The sequence below is a fragment of the Haliaeetus albicilla genome, chromosome 8 (genome assembly GCF_947461875.1).
Source record: "Haliaeetus albicilla chromosome 8, bHalAlb1.1, whole genome shotgun sequence".
Lineage (NCBI taxonomy): Eukaryota > Metazoa > Chordata > Aves > Accipitriformes > Accipitridae > Haliaeetus > Haliaeetus albicilla.
The window spans coordinates 15,322,571-15,342,677 of NC_091490.1; the positions used below are offsets into that span (position 1 = coordinate 15,322,571).

A 20,107-nucleotide genomic window follows, 5' to 3' on the forward strand; every position below is an offset into this window, starting at 1 on the left:
GGCTTGACCGGAATTTCACAGATGATGATGTTGCGAGGGGTTTCACTGTTTTGTTTCACAGCAAGTCATGAGGCAGTTTTAAATCTGCACAGGCTAAGATCACTTTGAACCCATTTGGAGATGACTATTGGCCACCACTTTGAAATTTAAGAGAAACCAAATATATTTCAGGAGGTTTATTTCAACCACAGATAGAAAACAATGGGGTCCCAAGGCAAGCTGAGACCCTGCTCCTTTTAAAGGAGCACATGCCACTTCAAGAAAAAAGCATGAAAGGAAGCAATGGTGTGCAAATCAAAATAACCCCTTTGTCTTTCTCACTGGATCTTTGCTTGGGGAAGAATGGACTGTAGGGGAAGAATTCAGACCTGTCTTTATTCAGTCTCCAAAGGCAACTACTTTCTTTCTGGATGAGGAAGAAATTCAGTTTTAATGGTGGTGGCAGCCTTCCACCGAAGGACCTTAATTTTCATGATCAATACAGGCAGGTGGCAACAATGTTCTCTCCAAATAAATAATTGTTGAAGATTAAGAATTGATAGGTTTGGGTTTGGGGTTGGGTTTGGGTTTGTTTTTTTAATTAATCCCCTTCCACTTCTACATAGGATTCAGTAGTTTTTCACCCGCTCTCAGCTACCAAACTGAGCTCTTGGATTCATTCCTTTCTTTTCTTTCCTTCCTTCCTTCCTCCCTCTCTTCATCCCTCCCTGTTTGCAACACCATTCTGGCACTCCTCAGGGTTCACTAACCAAGGAAGAAAAGTCCCTCACATCCTTCCCTTTGCTATATCGATATAGATTCATTTCTGGCCAGGGATGTGATTGAGTCTATCATGTTTTGCTTTTTTAATGCTTGTAATGTTTATATTTTAAATCCATTAATATTTGTGCTTATTTGGTTTGGGGTTTGTGCTTCCTGCAGGTGACAGCACTCCAGGGACATCACTTCACTTGAAGCTGGGCACCATGGGACCTTATCTTGGGTAAGAGACCCATAAGGGATTGGAGATCCTACTGTGGCAGACTTAATTTGGCTTCTTCTTCATTGCTGTTTCCTTTTATCCTTTCCTTAAAGCATTTCTGATCAAGTTGAGATGAAGGTAGGCCCCTCTACATTTTGCATGTGCATTTACCCCCTAGCTGAATTTACTCTATCTTTGGCAGTTTTCACCACTGTTATTCAAGGCAATGCTGCCTGTCAGCCCTCTGAGCCTGCAAGCTAACTCAGGACCTGGGCTAAGATCCCAACATTGCAGCATGACATGCTGCCACTTAAGCACTTAATTATACGTAAGGAGACAACGATCCTCATTGTACCCTTTACAAAAGAACCACAAGGAAAAATAAAGTCCCACTGCCTTGCCAGCCAAAGGGATCTTTGCCAACACCAGGTGGTGGGAAGCATGAAGCAAGTGAGAAGGGTGACTCCTGGCACTGCTTCTGCAGCCACGGTGACAATTAAAAAAAAATGCTGCTTTTGAGAGAGAAGCCAGTAGCATTTGGCATTTGGTGTCAAGGGGCTGAAAAGGGTGCCACGTGAGGCTGAAAAGCTTTGCAGGGGTTCCTAATGAACAATTTTCTGTGCTCCCTGTCCTACTTGGATGATTGTACTTAGCTGGCTACTGTGCTCTTGTGTCCAGGTTTTGCCAAGTGGTTATCTTCCTGCTTGCATCTGTTTATGCTGTATTCACCTCTCTGTCTGGAAGGGTGCAAATCAATATCAATGAAGCTATTGGGATTTTTCTGTCTGATTGAGCTAATCTCTCCTGGAGTTCTACCAGTGGTCTAATTTAATTACCTTGTTTCAAATACAGTTTTAGTGGGAAATGCAGAGGAATATGAACATGAAATTCATCCAAATACATAAACATGTACTGTGCTTGTTTTACATCTTCTGTAATATCTGTACCTCACTCCTCTTTTCTAGTAATGATGGACAATCTGTAAGTCATTGGGCGGGGACAACTGGGCAGCAAGTGAGTTTGGTGGCAACTGTAGGCCTTGCAGACTTTCTGAAGTTTAACAGCTTCATGTAAGCTACAGTAGCACTCGCTTTTCTTTGAACACTAATAACGTCATGTTGTAAATTCATCTTAAAGACTTTTGTGTTCTCCTAACAGAAGAAACCTGTCTTTATATAAGTTTAGTTGGAGAATCAAAGTATGTTATATAAATTAATTTTGTGCTAAGTAGGTAAAAGGTGTAGCTGAAAATGAATTGCTAGAATGTTTAGAATGGTTGAAAAAATCTGTATTCTGTATAGCCACTGCCTAGTTTAGAAGGCTAAGGAATTGTGATTTGCACTTGTATGTCTCTGTGGTTCAAACTTATAGGAGAATAACAGCAACACATTTGATGGCATATCTGTATTGGGACTCTGAAGTCATGCTGCAAGGTGTTTAAGGCAGTAATAGGCAAGTGTCAGTTTAAAATAGAAAGGTAAGTAATCAGTGAGGTTAATCCTTTCCAAGACTTTGTTGTAGGTCAAGTGATGAATTTTTTTAGCTATGGAACAAAACATTGTTTGAAACAAGTATCTGTCTTCAGGAAAAGGTGTCTATTATGTGTTTAAAGAGAGGTTTACCTTGTATTGTGTGAAAGCTGGATATGCCAATGGAGTATTTGCTTATAAATTCTTATGGTCATTAAAGAGATTTTACCTACTTCTTTTCTTTTAAAAGAAAAAGTATGACAAAGAGAAAGATTTTAAGCAGATGACTGAGATCCAAAGGACAGATAATGCAGGCTCCAACTGCATTTATAATAGTTCACTTCTGTAAGTGAAGTATGTACTCTGTTTAGAAAAAGAATGAGAGTATGAAAGATGTTGTGTCAGTGATTCTTCAGATTTTCAATCTATTGATCAGAGCGGAAGAAAAAGTCTTTCCATATACCTAGCTCCTTTTTTAAAATTCCCAGTCTCAGTACTTTGTGTGCTCCATGGAGAGGCTGTATACAATTATGTCTTGCTAGTAAAACAAGATAAAATAATCCCATTGCATTGTCACAAAGATAAAGCATATGATAACTTCTTGTTTTAGTTGATCAGCAGGGTGGCCTAGTACAATGAATTCCCGTCTCCCGGCTTTGGCTTATCTTCTGATTCCTGAGAGACACAACAAAGACAAATAATAACAATAGCAGTAGTCCTTTTGCTTTCACCTTATGTGAATATTGTAATAGTGGAGTCTCATGACAGAAAGGACAATGACTGTGTGTACTACCTGAACATCAATGGCATCACACGCTGTAGTGTGACTCTGTATTGAAATGTTGGACTTGTGTGATAATAACTGTACAGGATAATAAAAACACGTTCAATATGCAGTCACCTCTAGCCTAGTTATAATTGGTACCATACCTAAAGATCTCCCTTCCTAAATCAGGCCTACTCGAAGTACTAAACATAAGTACCATAAGTTTCTTCCCTAAAAAACTTCCAGTTTTAATATTTTAGTTCTTGGAATGTGTCATTCTGGACTATACCTGTCAATTATTGCAAACATTTCCACAAAAGGGACAAATGTTCTGGATCTCATCTACAAAATTTTCTTTATCTATCAAAGGAGAGCAGTCAAATCATCAAAATATTATGTTCTCAGAAATAAATAATAGACAGCTTCTGCACTTAATATATTTGATTTGCTAGAAGTGGTTGTCTCCTCTCTTGGTTTGAGCAATCAGAAAGCAAGCACAGAGCATCTCCTGCTTCTTATCTTGCTTTGCATGAAAACACTTCCCTACTACCAGCCAGGGGTTTAGCTCAGGCCATAGTGGTTAATTTTTGAAGGAACCCCTTGTTAAAATATTCTCAGCACATAACTGATAATAGGGAATTAAGAGAGATGATACAGTCTGTTCTCCATACACCCTTTCTCCTTGAGGTGCTGTGAAAGAAGTGTGAATTTCTCAGGTACGATATATATTCACCCACCTCTTTCTTGCACCCCAGAGGCAGAGTACTGCACAAATCACTGTGCAAAACCCCTCAGAGCCATGCTCAGGAAGCCATGAATGCCTGTGCTGCAGTCTCAGACTAGGGCTCTGCATCTTTATTAGCAATTCAAATTAAACACCCTAAATTCTGTGGTGGATATCACAAAATGGGATCATTCAGAGAACATGCATTGCACATCATAGTGGTGTCCTTCAAAGTGTTCACAGTACCAGCTTCTTCCCCTCCTCCCACCCTTCAGTAAGCAGCATAGTGGAGCTGCCTCTAGGAAGGTCTTTAAAGATCAACCTCACTGCAGTTCTTTAGGGGGGGATCTTGTGCCCTTCTGAGGCCACCGAGAAGCGGCAAAAGCTATATTTCTGAGCCTATAATAGATGCAAATTGTGCAGATGAAGGAGAGGAAGCTCTAACAGCCGTTGAATGCAATCTGTGAACACTACTGTTTCATTTATAGTGATGCTACCTAGGCATTTGCACTTAAAAGGAACAATAAAGAGGTGTCAGAACAATCGCAAGGCTGCAGAATTTAAACTGCGGCAAAGACGTTTTGAGCCATGTGAAATGTTGCCTGCGAAAGATCTGCTTTTTCCGTTAGTTTTTGTTTTTACTGAAGGCTGTTCTAGTTCTCCTTGTTTTATGACACCGAATGGTTCATTTGCCTTCAAAGACTCAAGATGCAAAGAGGGAGGGAAACAAATTAAGTCAAAACGGCAATGACTGGTGAGCACAAAGTATGTCACGGCTCTTCTTTATTTCTCTATTTAGTTTTGAAGTAGCTTTGCTATGCAACTAGATGGTTGATTCATTAACTTGCCAGCCAACCTCTAGCAGATAGCAGTAGAGTTGCTGTAATGTTACAGTGTTATTCTTGCTTACAGGAATAAGGGCCAGTCCTCAACTGATGTAACCTTTGTAGGTATTCATCTACCATGTTGAGGATCTGAACTGCTGTTGCCTGTCGTCTCTTGATTAGGACAGGGGGTTTGGCATATGTGAGAACTTGCACACTAAAAAAATTTTAAAAAATATCTAGTGGCTGTCAACCAACAGACAGTTACTGATTAACAAAGAATAACAGGTTTGCATTTAGTGTCCTGTTAAAAGTACAATAAACTGTGATTGTGAGCATGATTATGTGAGTGTTGCTACTTACCAGCTGCAAATGTGAAATCTATGTGTGCCTAAGAAAAACAAGGAAACAGAAGCATTTGTTGTTGTACCACAATAGGTGTGTTCAAAGTGCCCTAATCCTATTGAGTAAGAGCAAATAGCCCTTGAAGGGGAATATGGAGACTAAAAAGGAATATATTCAGTTTGTACAAAAAAAAAAAAAGAAAGAAAAAAGTTGGAGTAAAGCTATATGAATGTTAGGGTAAGATTGACTTTGTAGCTACAGCAGAATAAAATGCATTATAGGACTTGTTCTCATTCTGGATCTTCTAGACTTCCTATGGGATACTATTATCTCATTTTTATTAACATCATTCATTTGAATTCCATTAGTGTTCAGAGGCCCAGGTTGAGACTCAATCATAGTAATCTAGCTGTATCCCAAAGATCTCACAGTTTAAGTAGACAAGATAGGCAATTAGCAGGTGAATGTCCCACAGCAGAAGACAATTCAAATTGCCTAAGACCTTGTCATATCTTAATGTTAGTTTGGTTTTTTACATCCCTCAGAAAAGTGACTGATCTACAAAATGAGAATGTGCTGTTCTCATCTTTCAGAAAAGTTATAACATAACCAAGGATAGTAAAATGCTCTAATAGCCTTTTAACTGATGTATTAGAAGCTCAAAGTGATTATGTTTTTCATATAATATGGATTTGAACTGTGTGAGTCTTTTGAATCAGTAGCTTCTAGCAAGGAATGTATTTCCCAGGAAAAAGGCGGGGGGGCCAGCAAGAGTGTTTGTTTTAATAGTCATGTCTGTATATGCGTCTGTAGACGTGAGTGAACAAGAGATCAGCAGGGCAAAACATACCATAAATGCTGTGATGTCTCATACAATTGTGTCAAGCAGTAAACCCAAATGAATTTGCAAAGTCATGCACTAGTTCAATTTTGGAAAGGAAAACCTGGCTTTGAAGCCAACTAAATCAATCCCTAGTTCAAATTAAATTTGGAGTATCCTGTGAAGCTCCAATACACAACTCCAATAACAATCAGCACTTAAGGTACAGGCAAATAATGTTTCATTTAAAAGAAATTGAATGAGGATTACTGACAGAGAAAGTTTTTGATGCTGTTTTGTCATTAAAGTCAAATTATAGCATTATTGTCTTAATCCCATATGTCTCAATCATCTCTCACTCCTTCTGTCTCTCTTTAAGCACAAAAAGCCCTGTGCATGGTTGGTCTTGTGTCTTCATCTCATTAAAACCTTGCCATGCAAATGTATCATAAGTGTTGCCTGAAGACTTCTGTCTCATGCAAAATTTAGCTTAAACTCTACTGGCATCAAATAATTTGTTATGCACAAACCTTCTGTTTGGTTTGCTGACATTCCTTCTTAGCTGGCTCTCATTGTGATTCATTATCTTGTGATATAGATTTCCAAGTATCATCTTTGTATTGATTTTTATATCTTTAATAACCACTCCACAGAAGATGGCTCCACTTGGTGTCATTGATCGCATCAAAAATTCAAGGCTTACAGAAATACTAGAGGGCTAATTGGTAGCAGAACATTTCAGACTTAATCTTAATGCAGTCTTAATCTTCTGCACTAACCTTACTTGAAGATTTCCTTACTGAGGCTGAAGGGAAACTAGTGAATAACTGGAAATTACCTGGTGAGAGCAGGTAAGACTATGAGGACTGTAAATTTGGAAAATTGAGATAACAAAGATTAGATCTGAAAAACAACTTCCTTTTGTCTCTTCCCCTCCATCTAAGTATCCCCCTTAAAAAAGAGGGAGTACATAATTCTCCTATTAGCTGTGCAGAAAATTGCATGTTCACTGCATCACACACTGTGCAGTGGGCCAAATGGGACTGAGTTTCTGACTTGATTTAAAGAAAACTATTAGGTCTGACAAGTTCAAAAACATGTGCTGTAGGTCTCTCTTTTCAAAAAGAAGTGATAAAAGGTAGTAGTGAGTAACTCTATTTGTAAGCTAAAGGCCTCAGACAGTTAAGTCTTGGCTAGGTTTGGATTTAGAATATTTGAAAATGAGGGCCAGAACAGCAATCTGGGAGTCCTTCAGTCTGCTTAATTTGCTCTAATGTGTTGTTTAAAGCCTCTATCTCTTGTTAGGTTTTTCGGCAACATGATCTGTCAATGACAAGGAGGTGATATGTGTGTCCATGTTTTTTCATGACTGCTTTTGTGACACTTTTTCACTAAGTTATTTTCCAGGATTTTGCACTGCTCAGTTATATTCTAAAACTTAAAAAGAACTGAAAATAAACCGCACTGAGATACAAGGGATGTGTTTTTTTAGAAAATCCAGTGATAGACGAAGAACGTGTAGAGACAGCAACATGTTAAAACCAGGAAAGATAATTTCTCAAAAAAGCTGCCCTTGTAAATTGTTAAAAAGCTGTTAAAAAAAGCATCTCCCAACAGCCACATGGTCTGTGGATTAAACATAGCAAGGCAGATTGTCCAGCTAGTACTAAGAGTATCAATCAGGGCTACTCAATCAGTTCTTGCCAGTAAAAAGCATTGAGACAGCACCAAGTCTGCTAGTTCAGTCAGGCACTGTATGCCATCTGTGCAATGGGAACTGCCTGGTATGCTTCCTAAAAGATTAGAAGAACGGTTAGAAACATGGGATCTCCCATAGGAATGTGAGAGACATCATATGTCTGGGAACTTGGTGAGAATAAGAATGAAATGTATTCATAGACTAGGTTGGAATAAACTTGGTCAGTTTTTGAAAAATTTCTGGGGAGGTCTCTGTCCATAGAAAGCCTTTCTGGTAAGCAGACTTCTCTTTGCGCTAGACCCTATCAAGTCTGTCATCTTAGCACTAGTTTCTTTATGAACAACCTACATTTGGAGCTGGCTGTAAGAAATTCACATTATTCTCTCAAAGTCCAACTGAAAACCCATTACATGGTTAATGCATCCATACACCCCTCATGCTTTTATTATGTTTCTGTTGTCACTCTCAGACTGATATAAAATTGTCCACACCAACCAAATCTTCTCAAACAGGAATCTAGCGGCTCTTTTCATTTCAGACTTTTACTGTGTTCATCACTATAAGCTGACTGAAGAATGCATTCACAAAGTAAACCAATCAGTCAGGGAAAGGCTGTTGCCTTATTTCCAGGTAGAGGGCCAGAAAATACAAGGTCAGTCTATGCACTGCTTATTCACAGTGGTGAACAGTGACTCCCTGAATTTTTGTCCAGCCCTGCAAAACAATTCCTATGAATAATTACACACAAATATATTCCTTAGCCATCAGTGTGGCTGAGGGATTTATGGTTTGGCCCAGGGTCAACAGGTAGGCTATTTGATGAGGGACAGGGATACAGCTGGAATGTGGTCTACATCTACTGACTTCCAGCCTTGTATTTTTCCTTTCTCTTAGTTTAGAATTGACTTCCATTTAAAAAACAAACAAACAAACAACAAAAAAACCCACCAAAAACCCACAAAAACAAAAAACATAAAAGTGTACATTCAGTGACATTTATTATGGACATGATATACAAGACGCGCACAATATCTACCAATAAACAGAACTGGAAGATGCAACATATTGACAAAAATTAGATGGCTGAATACTTGTACCTGAATTTGGGTATAAACACAAGGGAAACCTCTTCTCTTTGCTCCTCCCCCCACCCCGGTAACATAATACAAAAGGCTCCTAAAAAAGTACCAGAGCAAACATGATCCTGATGTCTATCGAATCTCTGCCTTTCTGTCCTCTTAAGACTTTTTCCATCATTGGTTTTTTCTAGCTATGTTATTAATTTTTCAAGAATGGAGAGAAAGTCAGGAAAAAAGCTACTGGTGTTTCCAGCAAAAAGCAAATACTGAATAGTGAAAGTTTAAGACATCACTTGTTTGCTTTCATTTCTACACAAAATGCTTTTATTCTATTCATTGTTTTGCTTTCAGAAAACTTCAGGTTTTGGAAGAAGAGACTCGTGGTCTCATGCCTTAGTTACATGCTATGAGAAAAAGGAACAATTTTGAAGTATAACTTACAGCTCTTAGTAAGCATCATTCTTCAGATATTTCCTTCACTTTGTCCACCTGCCAGTGTTCGTAGTTCATGACATGTAGCTGTGAGGCCTGGTTGTGCTGCAGGACATAAGGGTAATTCCCATTGATTTCAATGGGTATTACATGCATCCTGCAGCGGGAGAGTAGGGCCCTCAGGTTTCACTGAATAGCAGATAGTCATGTAAAATCCACGGGTCCTATTCTTTCACTGCAGGATATGTTGAAGTCAGTGCGAGTTACTTGTTAGATGCTGTGATGGGAAAAACTTATAAGATAAAGCTGTCCATTCATTCTTGCATTTTGATGAATTTTTTACAAAGATCCTAGTAATCTCATTTTTTTCTGTAGAAAATAGACTAGATTCTGACCTTCTTTATTCCACTTTATAATTAAAAATGAAGATAACCCCAAAGAAAACACATGCAAAGCAAAAGCCCATGGAAGAAATGGGAGAAAACTGAATTATGAAATCACCATGATTTTAGCATAGATGCTAAACAACTCTTTGTGAGAGACTGAAATGTGGTTATTCTCTAGAAACACTCTCTTCTCACACCAGGTATCCCAACACAAATATCGAGTGTTGGTGCTACTGATCCAAAGTGATCTAAATACAGAACTAGAAGTTGGCAAATCGATACAGAATTTGGAACCTATTTCTGAAACTTTTTGTTATGGCTTGGATTTTGAGGCTGAGTTCTCATCAAATCAAAGTTCACACACAAAGCAGAATTCAAATATCTCCTTCATTAGCATGTTATAACATTAGCTGAAGGAAAGAGTTTCTTCCCTGCCCCCAGCCCCCCCAAGTGCTCTCCTTGGTAGTTTGAAAGCAGCAAAGAACTTAAGAAATCTGGGCAGTCTATCAGTTTGCTATGGTTCATTTTAGCTAATCCAGACATCCAGCACAGCAGGGGGAAAACTGCTGTATCTAGTGAAACAAGAGCATGAATAATTAAAACTCTGTTATTAATGAACTTCCAGTCGTTATGTAAATGAAACTGATTTCAAGTCTAATTTGTCAGCCTGAATTCTTTTTCTGTTCTCCTTTTGTCTAGGACAAGAACTCATCATAATGGACTTGATAATAAAACACTGGCAGACATGCTGTGTGCAGTGCCCATCTGAGTTAGGGCTTTTAGTATGGTTAATTGATACAGTTACTGCAGGATAAGTCTATAAGGCATTTTGTATGGCTTTACGTTTTACAAGCCTTCTTTTTTTTTTTTTTTTTTCTTTTGACAGTGCTAGCTATTCTTTGCACATTCCTCATTACCGTTTACCTTTACATGAGGGGTGGCTTGTAATTACTGGCTGGTAAATACTTTCCTTCACATTTTGTGTGTTGTTCAAAGACAGCAGAGTTCAGAAAGGTCTGTGGGAAGGGAAGTCTGTAGTTATCAAACAATGGCTAACAGTCACCAGGAGAAAAAGCTTGTCAAAGCACAAGGGGACCAGGCACTGGGTCCTTACCCTATTGTCTTGGATCAGGTGTCAGTCATCACCCTGCCCACTACATTTACTTTGATATGAAATAACCAGTATTGAAGTTACGTAGAAAGGACAGGCGCTCCGTTGGGAAGGGGGAGACTAGGATCCACAGGAAACCCTGAATTTTAACTTTTTTACTTCCATCAAAACCAGGCAGGATCCTTTGAAATAGTCCATACCCTGTATTGATCAAGCCAGTGGTAGACAGTGGAATTTATTGTGAAGTTGATGGGGTTAAAGGGTTGCCTCCAAAATTTAATTTTCAAATCATGATTTTTTTTTAAAGTCCTCTTACTGTGTGTCCTTTAATTTTCACCAGTTAAGTCTTTTTTTTCTTTTTTTTTTTTTGTGTCAATATTTTCAGTATATTTTGACCTATTATTTCAGATTTATATTGTTGTCAGGATCAAATGCTTAACAGGAAAAAAGACGCCAGTGAAGATTCAGGAAGTAATGAAGGAGAGGAGCAGGAGCATATATTTCCTTATGTACCTTGTGCTACAAAAACAAGAGGTTAACAAAAGAATCATCAAAATAGGATAATAAGAGAATTAAAAATAATAATAATAATAATAATAAAAAATTTTTTAAAAACCCAGACATGGAAGAAACAGTGTCTCAGTCCCCTGCCACCAGCCTAGGTCTGGTATCAAGGTGAGGACTGGAAACTGGTCATTTTACTCACAAGAAAACTGTGGAGTAAGAAATGTTTATTTTATCCTGTGTCAGAAACAACAAATCTCTTTGTTTGTCTTTTGCTCTTTGGGGCTTTTTTCTTTTTTTGGTATATTAAGCATGCCCACTATGTGTGCTTTTTGTGCCCATTTTTTTAAATTAGCTTGCTTTCTTTAAAAAGGGTGAAAAGCAAGGAAGGATCACTGGTTCTACTCACAGCAAATTGAATAAGGGTGAAAAATTCTCTGTATAGAGGTGGGAAAACTTACATCTTAAAGGTTTCTTTTCTGGTTTTTCTTTTTTTCTCCACCTTAGGCTTTCTCTCTGTGCCATCTTTGTGCAGAGGTGTAACTAAATGCATACACGGTAATGTTTAGAATTACCTTCTGAGGAATTTTTAGAGTAGACTGGCCTATTGGCCCTTCTTTAGCCTGGTGGGCCAAGTCAGAGATCTCAACGTTGTTGTTGGTGTGGCAGACCTGAGGCAAAATGTGGGGGCCTGGGAGCTGGAAAGAATTAAGGCAAGAGGACAAGAAGTAGGTGGTGAGTATGGAGAGGTAGCATTTCCTTCAAATGGTAATGCTGGGACAACAGCAGCAGAAACCTGAGAAATGGTGAATCTGTGGGTAAGGATAATAGCGAAGCAGAGCTGAGGCATATGGGAAAGTGGCATTAAGCAGGGACAGAAGGCATGGGAAGCCGGACAGGCAGAGATCCTACAGCAGGATTTTTTTATTGCATTGGTTAGAGACTGATGGCAGATTTTACAGGAATGGGGACCTGAGTGATTTCCCTTATTCAGCTTCCTTAAAGATACTCTTGAAAGTGCAGACTTTTTGCAAATGTTACATGTTAGGTATTGGCAGGATTCTAAAGAAACTGTTGTTAACTGGAATGATTTTTAAATAAAGTTTTTGCCCTGAAATCATGTTCATACATCTTATCGGTGCTAACATACAAAGAGGCTGGGTGTAGGCTGCTACATGAAGGGGACAGGAAGGTCTCCCCAGGCTTTTGGGGCACCTCTGTCAGTTCTTAGGTCAACTTGCCTTCTTGAGCCTCCAAACCCCACAGAGCTCACCTGGAGCCTGCAAAGGGGAATGCCTGTCTGCAAACCCCTCTGTGGTTGGGAGGGCTTCCAAGTGTACCCTCAACCCACTGTGTCACACACTAAATTGTGAGATCTATCAGTTAATGTTCAACAAAACTCTGTCCTGCCTGGAAGAGGCACAAATGCCAGGAAGGAAAATGTTTGGCGCTTTCTGCTTCTCGCTGGCTGGGACAGACACAGACCTTAGGCTTTGCTTCGGATAGCTGTTGGGGACATTTCAATTCTCATACTTTCTTTTCTTTCCTGTAAAAATTGTAAAAGGTAGTCAGGGAATATTGCGCAGTTTCTGTCAAAGGAGAAAAGTTTTAAAAGCAACTCCTTTCTGTCACACCTTGAGCTGGGAACTACATGGTGCTTTGAGCATTCTGTCAGAGGTTTGGTGTACTCAGGGTATGTGTTAAAATTACTGTGGGAATATTACTGGTTGAGAATATCTATTAGATGTATATTTGGAGGATGTCTTTTAATATCTGCTAGCCTGAATTTATTATTTTTACAATAATAAGACCTAAAATAAATTAGATACTTGCTGAAGCTTTAAAACATTCTTGCAACATAAACACAACATAAAATCTAATTTAGTTCTAAGGCTAGAGCTGAATAGAAGGAAAAAGAGAAGGGAGGGAAAGAGGTTCCATGTTTCAGTGAAACAAGTTTTGTACAACAAAACAGGTGTTTTATAGAATGCTTCATTTTAATTCAGCGCAGCTAATATCCCAGTTTATGTTTTTTGGAGTAATAACAGTGTAACACAGAGCTATAGCAAAGATTTGCAGGTTTCCTTTAGGTCAGTAACAGTTGCTGTAAACATGGGCTATTTTTTTATTATTATTCTACTCCATCTACATCCAGCAACTGGAGAGGAGGGGAAGGGGGAGAGGGTTAACAGTTTTTACAGTTTAGAAGGCTTTTCTTTTTGTCACATTTAAACTAAATATACACAGGTGGCTAGGTGGCACTGTGGATTAATGTACTTCTGAATTAATGTGCCTAGAGTGGCTTGTATCACAAAGTGAGCATATCTGAAGTGCAAGCTTGCTTTCCCTCCTGATTCACCATGTGTGCAGTCATTTGAGTTGCATTATTATTTGTATTAAAATCAGAAATCCAAAAGAATGGGCACTGTAGTCATGCGAGAAGTATATTGATGAGCCTGTATTTTGGAGCTATATACTGCTTTACAGTCACTGTGCTGAAGCTTGCTATTTATTTTAACTGTAAGAAAAAGAAAGTCACCTAAACTGCAAAAACTGTTTAAAAAGGGAAAAGGAGAAAAAAAAAAAAGCTTTTCAAGTGTTGGACATTGAGTAAAAAAAAAAAGAAACAAAACAAGTACTTGTCCAGCACTACGGGCACCAAGTGCGCTATGGGAGCGCTCCCAGGCTGGGAGCTGTGGGCTCCCGTTGAAGCAAGAAGCGTTCAGAATCGCGGGCTGTAAGCCTACTGAAATCCAACCACTCCAAGCACGCAGACATGGATTGCACAAAGCCATATACAAATTATGCCTCTCTGCAAATTGTTTTTAATGTAAATATTAACTCTTTTTCAGGGGTGGTCTTTCCACTGCAATAATTGGTAAACGTAGCTTCAACAGCAACTTCGGTAGAAGTTCCTGATTGCAATAGTGTCTACCTGAAGCCAGATGAACCTTACTTATCCAAGGAGAAGTTTCACCAGTTTAAAATATTTTGCTTCTCTAAGAAATAGGAAGTAGAATGCATATAACCAATAGAAATCAATTATTGCACATTCTTAGCCTCCTCTAGTCAACTCCAAAGGTAATAATCACTATAGGGATTTCTAAAAGGTAATTATTGTATATTGTTTAATTATTATTTATACGATCAAACATACTTAAGTATTTACTTGATGTAACAGGAAAACACAGTCTGTGTTTATAGTTTTAAATGCAAACAGTGCAATCTGCACTGAGGCTTAAAAAAGAGTGGGGTTTAGGATACAGCAGTTTAGATGTCAAGTCTACTGAATTAGCCACCTTCCCCTTTGTAATATAAAATACAGTCTCTCTGACCTCAGGCAACAGTGCTTTATGATGCATGGTTTGTAGTCATCATTACTACTTCTTTCTACTAAAGCTGAATGTTGTAACAGAGGGGAACTGGTCAGGTACAGACTATTAACAGCAAGATATTCTTTCACGTGTATTATTAGTCAAAGATGTATACAATTAGTTAAAGAAACAACTTGGTAAAGAACTAAGTGCCTGCAAAAAGCAAACTAAGAAAGAAGTACCTCACATCTGACTAGATCTATATTCCTTAAATTGAAAATGAAAGCTGCCACTTCTACTAAAGGCCCTTGTAGCCAAGAGATTTCATAGTAGTTCAGTTAAAGCCTAGCTAATGAATATAAGTTACTTTGGTGGATTTTAGCTGACTTTGAAATTAAAGTCTGAAACCGTTGGATGCTGCTAGCAGAGCCAGACTATAGCAAAATGGACTTAATAAACTCCATTGTGCAGTTAGATCCCTAGTGAGATTTGCCTTCCATCCATGACCAATTGGTATTATTTTTTTGGTGACTGGTACTTTTGTCTGTGAGACTGGGATTTCTGGGAGTGATTAGCACTTTTCAGCAGTGATTGACAGGTTGTAGCAGCAATGAGACAATAGGAGGAATCATTAGGAGTTCAAATGCAGATTTTTGTTTGCATGCTTTAGGACTGATTTGAGTGGAAGTGAAATCTAGATATGAGGGCAGAAATCAGCTATTATTCATTTTTATAAAATACAAAAGGAAAAAAATGAAAATATGCTGAAAGAAAAAAATGGAAAGAGAAGAGGCTAGACAATAAGATCACATTGTTGAACAGGGTTCTCCTACTACATCAGTTTTGGTGGGGTTTCTTTTTTTTTTTTTTTTTCTTTTTTTCTGGGGAATCCTCTTTGAGTGTTTTGTACAGGAGTTTGGAATACATGTCAGAAGTGAAAAAATGCTGCTTTAAAACTTTTAGAGTTTGTAGTTGAAATTTTTTTTCCTCATACTGAAGAAAAATCACATGTAAGACAGCAAAAAATAGTATCATTTTTCAGAGGAAATGCATATGTTGGTGCTGTGCTAAGGCTTGATAAAACTGCCTCTGTTGCATCTAAACAAGAGGCCGTAGGGAAATAATTATAGTGACTGATTCCAAGCATTGACCAGCAATTGATAATTGGCCATAAATAATTAGGAAATAATGGCATGTCAGTGGTGTAAATTATGTAAATGTAGTAGCTGCGTCCCTAGATACTGATTCTGAGTGCCTTATAAGTGATTTTTTTTTATTCAGATTATAAATTTAATATACTGTACATGACAATTTAATCTTGTTTGGCATCAAAGCTACCAAGATAATACAGAATTATACAAGCCTAATCAAAGAGGGAAAAATCAGATGAACATCATTATTTTGGAGAGCTGGTTTAATGGGAGTTGACATTTTCAAAAGAGCATGGATTCTTTCTCTTTTTTTTTTTTTGAGACAACAATTAATCTGAACTAGGTTTTTGAAGCAATAGGCTAACAGAACAAAACACTGACTGAAATTACAGATGTGCCAGTGTACTTCATATCTTATAAGGTATTAAATATTTAAAGTATGATTTTTGTATAGCCCATACTGTTTACATAAAATCATCATGGCTCTGGATTTTTATTCCTAAATTGTGTGCTCTTTAGGGCAAGGTCTGTATTTTTTTTATGTTGTGACTAACTTCTGCAGTTTTCATCATCTTTTCCTTTTCTGTTGACATGAACAAAGGTCTGTAACTTTCATATTTTAGATCTTAATACACTCAGATTATATTAAAAAATACATTATATTAGCTAGCATAAATTGCAGAGAAATGTGTAACGCCTCCCAAGAATAAAATTTAGAGCACAAGGGGAAGGGCTTTGGTGAATGCTTCAGCTCCATGTAGTTTGTTTTTGCTGGACTTGTTGGCATATGTGTTGAAAGATGTTCCAGAGTTACTCAGTTATTGATGAAATTTAGTCCTGGTGATATTTTATCCCACAAACTACTTGATGCTCACGAGATGATCATTTTACTACTAAAGTTTACAAAATGCCTGATATTGATAAGAAGCAGGTATTTGTCCTAAAGTCAGTTAGTTCCTGGGTGTCAATGCAGTGTAATTTGAAAAAGCTTCTAAAAAGTGCCAGGTAAGATATCCTGAAGCCAAACTGATGACCCAGATATATGTGGCTCTAGCATAGTACACACAGAGTAGTCGTTGCTGCAGTGTCGTGCATCCGCATTAGCGTGGGAACGGTTTCAACTCTCCTCTCTACCTTCAGATTTTCATTCTTATTAATTGGATTTTGTCACCCAGAATAAACAGAACCTTTGAATTTGCTCTTAATATTCAGCACGTATTTGTCTCCCACTGAAGCCGGTAACATGTGCGTAAGGGCTTTGCTGATTCAGGACCTGGAGGGATGTAGTGATGCTAACATTTGCTCAGTAAGGAGAGCACTAGTTAGGATTAATAGGTAAGGTGGAAGAAAAGGGGAAATGTGGAGTGGAGGGAAGAGCAAGAGAGACACATTTGTGAGAATGGTGTAGTTCCCTTCTGGTGTCCTGCCAGCCCAGCTTGGAGCACCTGCTCTTGCTGTGTGAGCAGTGGCTCCTGCTGTTTCTAGAAGTGAAACCGCCCTGTCTGTACTTGCCTGTCAGCACTGCTAAACATTTCTGCTTTCGGTCCAATTAGAACAAGATATTCGCCAAAAAAAGCCGGCACTTCAACATCAACGTTATTTAAAAAAACCAAAAAGGCACCAAACTCCCGTGCCAGTTACAGCCTCCCCCCACCGCCTTTCTTTTTAGTGAAGAACAATTCTAAACTCAGACCTATTCTAAGCATGATCTTTTTTTTAATTGCAGTTCATTTCCTCATTTTTCTTTCGTGTGGTCCTACTCATATGTCTCATTAAGAAATAGCTATTTGCTTATTCTCACTTAGCATTGGAAGACTTTTTTTTTTTTCCTTATGGGAATTAGTTATAAAAGGCATCTTTAGGAAAAAAAAAAAAAAGTCTGATTGCTCCTTCTGCAATAGGGTCTAGACATTCTAAGAGAACTAACTAGGGAAAACATATATCTCCATTAAAAAAAAAAAAAGTAATTTTTAAATAACTCCAAGATAAGGTGGACATATGGTATAAGATAAAACATGTAACCTAACCGTATAGATATTTGGATTCACACTGCCTTTTTCTGGCTCTGACAGGGCTCTGTATGGGGAGATAAGGGCTGACTTATAAGGCTATGATTCAGTAGAGGCTATTTCGACAAGTTTCCACTCCGAGATTCTGTTCATCAACCTCTAATTAGCACTTCATCGCTTTCAGCTTTGTGTCACCCAGCTGGCTAGAGGAAGATGACACCTCCAACTTGAACTGGGCTTTTTTCCATTTTCTTGGAGCTCATCAAGACATGTGGTGCTTTCTTAAAGTGCAGCTGGTGCTGGCACTTTCATTGTAAATTTAAATCGCTGTGTTTGGAAAAAGGTGATAAGAACAGTTTGTTTCATGTCCCTGGTGTTTAGCCTGAGGCAATTCCCAGCAAATATATTCAAGGCTCCTTCTGGTTTGATCTGCTACATTTTTGTATTAATATTATTATTAATAACAATGCTAGAAAATATGCACCTAAAAGAATACCCCGTGCAGTGTATAAATTTTTTCCCACAGTCGCTAAAGTTTAAACTTTAAAAGAAAAACAAAACCACTTTAAGCTTCAATTTAGATAAATAGCAAAAATATGATCTTTGTCTGTGTATAAGTTTGGAGGAGTCGTCAGTTTTTTGTATGTTTTTGTTTTTTTATTTTTTTATTAACCCTTACATGTTTTGGAGAAAAAGACATTTCATTTTTTCTTGATTTTACATTCCACTCTGTTACTTATGGTATAGATAATGTATACCTGTATTTTATTACACATTTTTTCTGCCTATTAAATTGTTATATAAATTAGGAAATAATGCTAATGAACAAAGGTATGTATTTATATTTTGTATAAGAATCTCAAAGTACTTATGCTTATAGAAACATTTCTAGAAAGCCAGCTTCCAATATTTTTAGCTGTCCATTATACTCTATTCTTATATGCTTATTTGTGTCCATTCGCACTGTTAAGATCTGAAGGTATACTGCTTAATTGCTACATATTCTGCTTTTTAAAGTGTGTGCCAAAATGAGTATGGTGTTAAGAAAACAGATTAAGAATTTGCACATCAACTTTTGTTTTCAAAATTCTCACACTACTATTTAAAGCTTTCTTCTTCTGAAAGTGTACCCTGTATTTGCAATTTATTTGTAGAATCAACCAAATGAGAGACATTCCATCTCAAGAGAGCAGCTACTGTATATTTACTTAGTTAAACTTAGATGCTTTTCAAACTCACAATTAAAAATAATGTTTCTTTTTGCTATAGAGTAGGAATCAAAAGTCATGGTTGTTAGTCTTTTATCCTTTCTTTCAGTATTTTTACTAATCCTTATCAGACACCAACATTACCTTTAGAAATAAAACTCATATTAACAAAATCTCTAACAAATTTTTACTGGGCTTTCCTGATTTGCTGCTTTGCATTTTAATGCTGTTTAAGACCTAGGTCACAAGTACTACTGCACCACAATAAATGGCATTAAAAGTCTAAGAACCTTCTATAATGACCTTATGGAGGCAACACAGAATTGTGCCTCTTTTTCTCCAGTGAGGCAGAAATGAAAGCATACATGAGAAAAATTTAGCTAGATCCAACTTTTAAAAACTGAGCCAACACACTGGCTTAGATCTAATTTTACATTCTGACTAATAGTTCTGGTGTAAATTGCTGTATTTCCATTGCTGTAGAAATTAAACTCTCTGATTTCTGTATGTATGGAGAAATGCAACATATGTAGATAATGGCACAATCCTGTATTTATGATATTCCATTTTTCTATAAATATAGATGTTCAGTGATTATCAATAGAGCTGCTCATTAAAATTCAGACTTAGATACAAAATGATGCCATTTTGTCTTAATATTTGAAAACCTAAAAATATCTCTCTAGCTCTCTGAAAATCTGTATTTTAGCATTTACATTCAGCAGTTTATTGCAGTAGGAAATATTTCAAACAGAAGAAATAAATTGTCCCATCAAAGTACTCTAATGATTCAGAAGACCATTTTTTTTCCAGCAAACCAAATATTAGGAATGAAGTTTAATCAAAGATCTGGTGCTGCATTCCCACTGAAGGTGGGAAATAACTGATTATTTCACTGAGTTTTTGAGAATCAGCCTGGTTAGGAGTAAGATCAAGCTCAATTACAGTCTTGCAAAATTGATGTCCCCTTTACTGCATCCCTTATACAAATGGTTTTACATTGTGAAAGGCTTCCTTTAATGACTGTTTGTTCCTTTGACAAACTAGCTAATTGTCCACTGCTCTATTCATCTTAATTCAGACTCATTGCCCTTCATTTTTGCTCGCCACTGTTCAGTAGCTACTGCTATGGCCTCACACTGCTGTCATATCCAGCAATGTAAAACCATTTTGCTGTAGTGCCACAGGGAGCTTCCTTGTGCTACCTGTCAAGTAGATATGAAGTAAATGGGCTATCTCTATTCCACACACTTTAAAAGTTCTTCCTGGAGCTTTCACTATTACCTTCGCACCCTAATACCCAAA

The 20,107-nt window shown here is 37.6% G+C and overlaps 1 protein-coding gene across 1 annotated transcript in view; it reads left to right on the plus strand.

The window, feature by feature from the left end:
• Window positions 1–20,107, plus strand: part of ADGRL2 (adhesion G protein-coupled receptor L2) — a 393,866-nt gene that overhangs the window by 74,703 nt on the left and 299,056 nt on the right. Inside the window, exon 2 of the mRNA XM_069789051.1 lies at window positions 922–982. The gene's annotated coding sequence lies outside the window, so the exon portion shown is untranslated. The remainder of the gene's footprint in view (window positions 1–921; window positions 983–20,107) is intronic.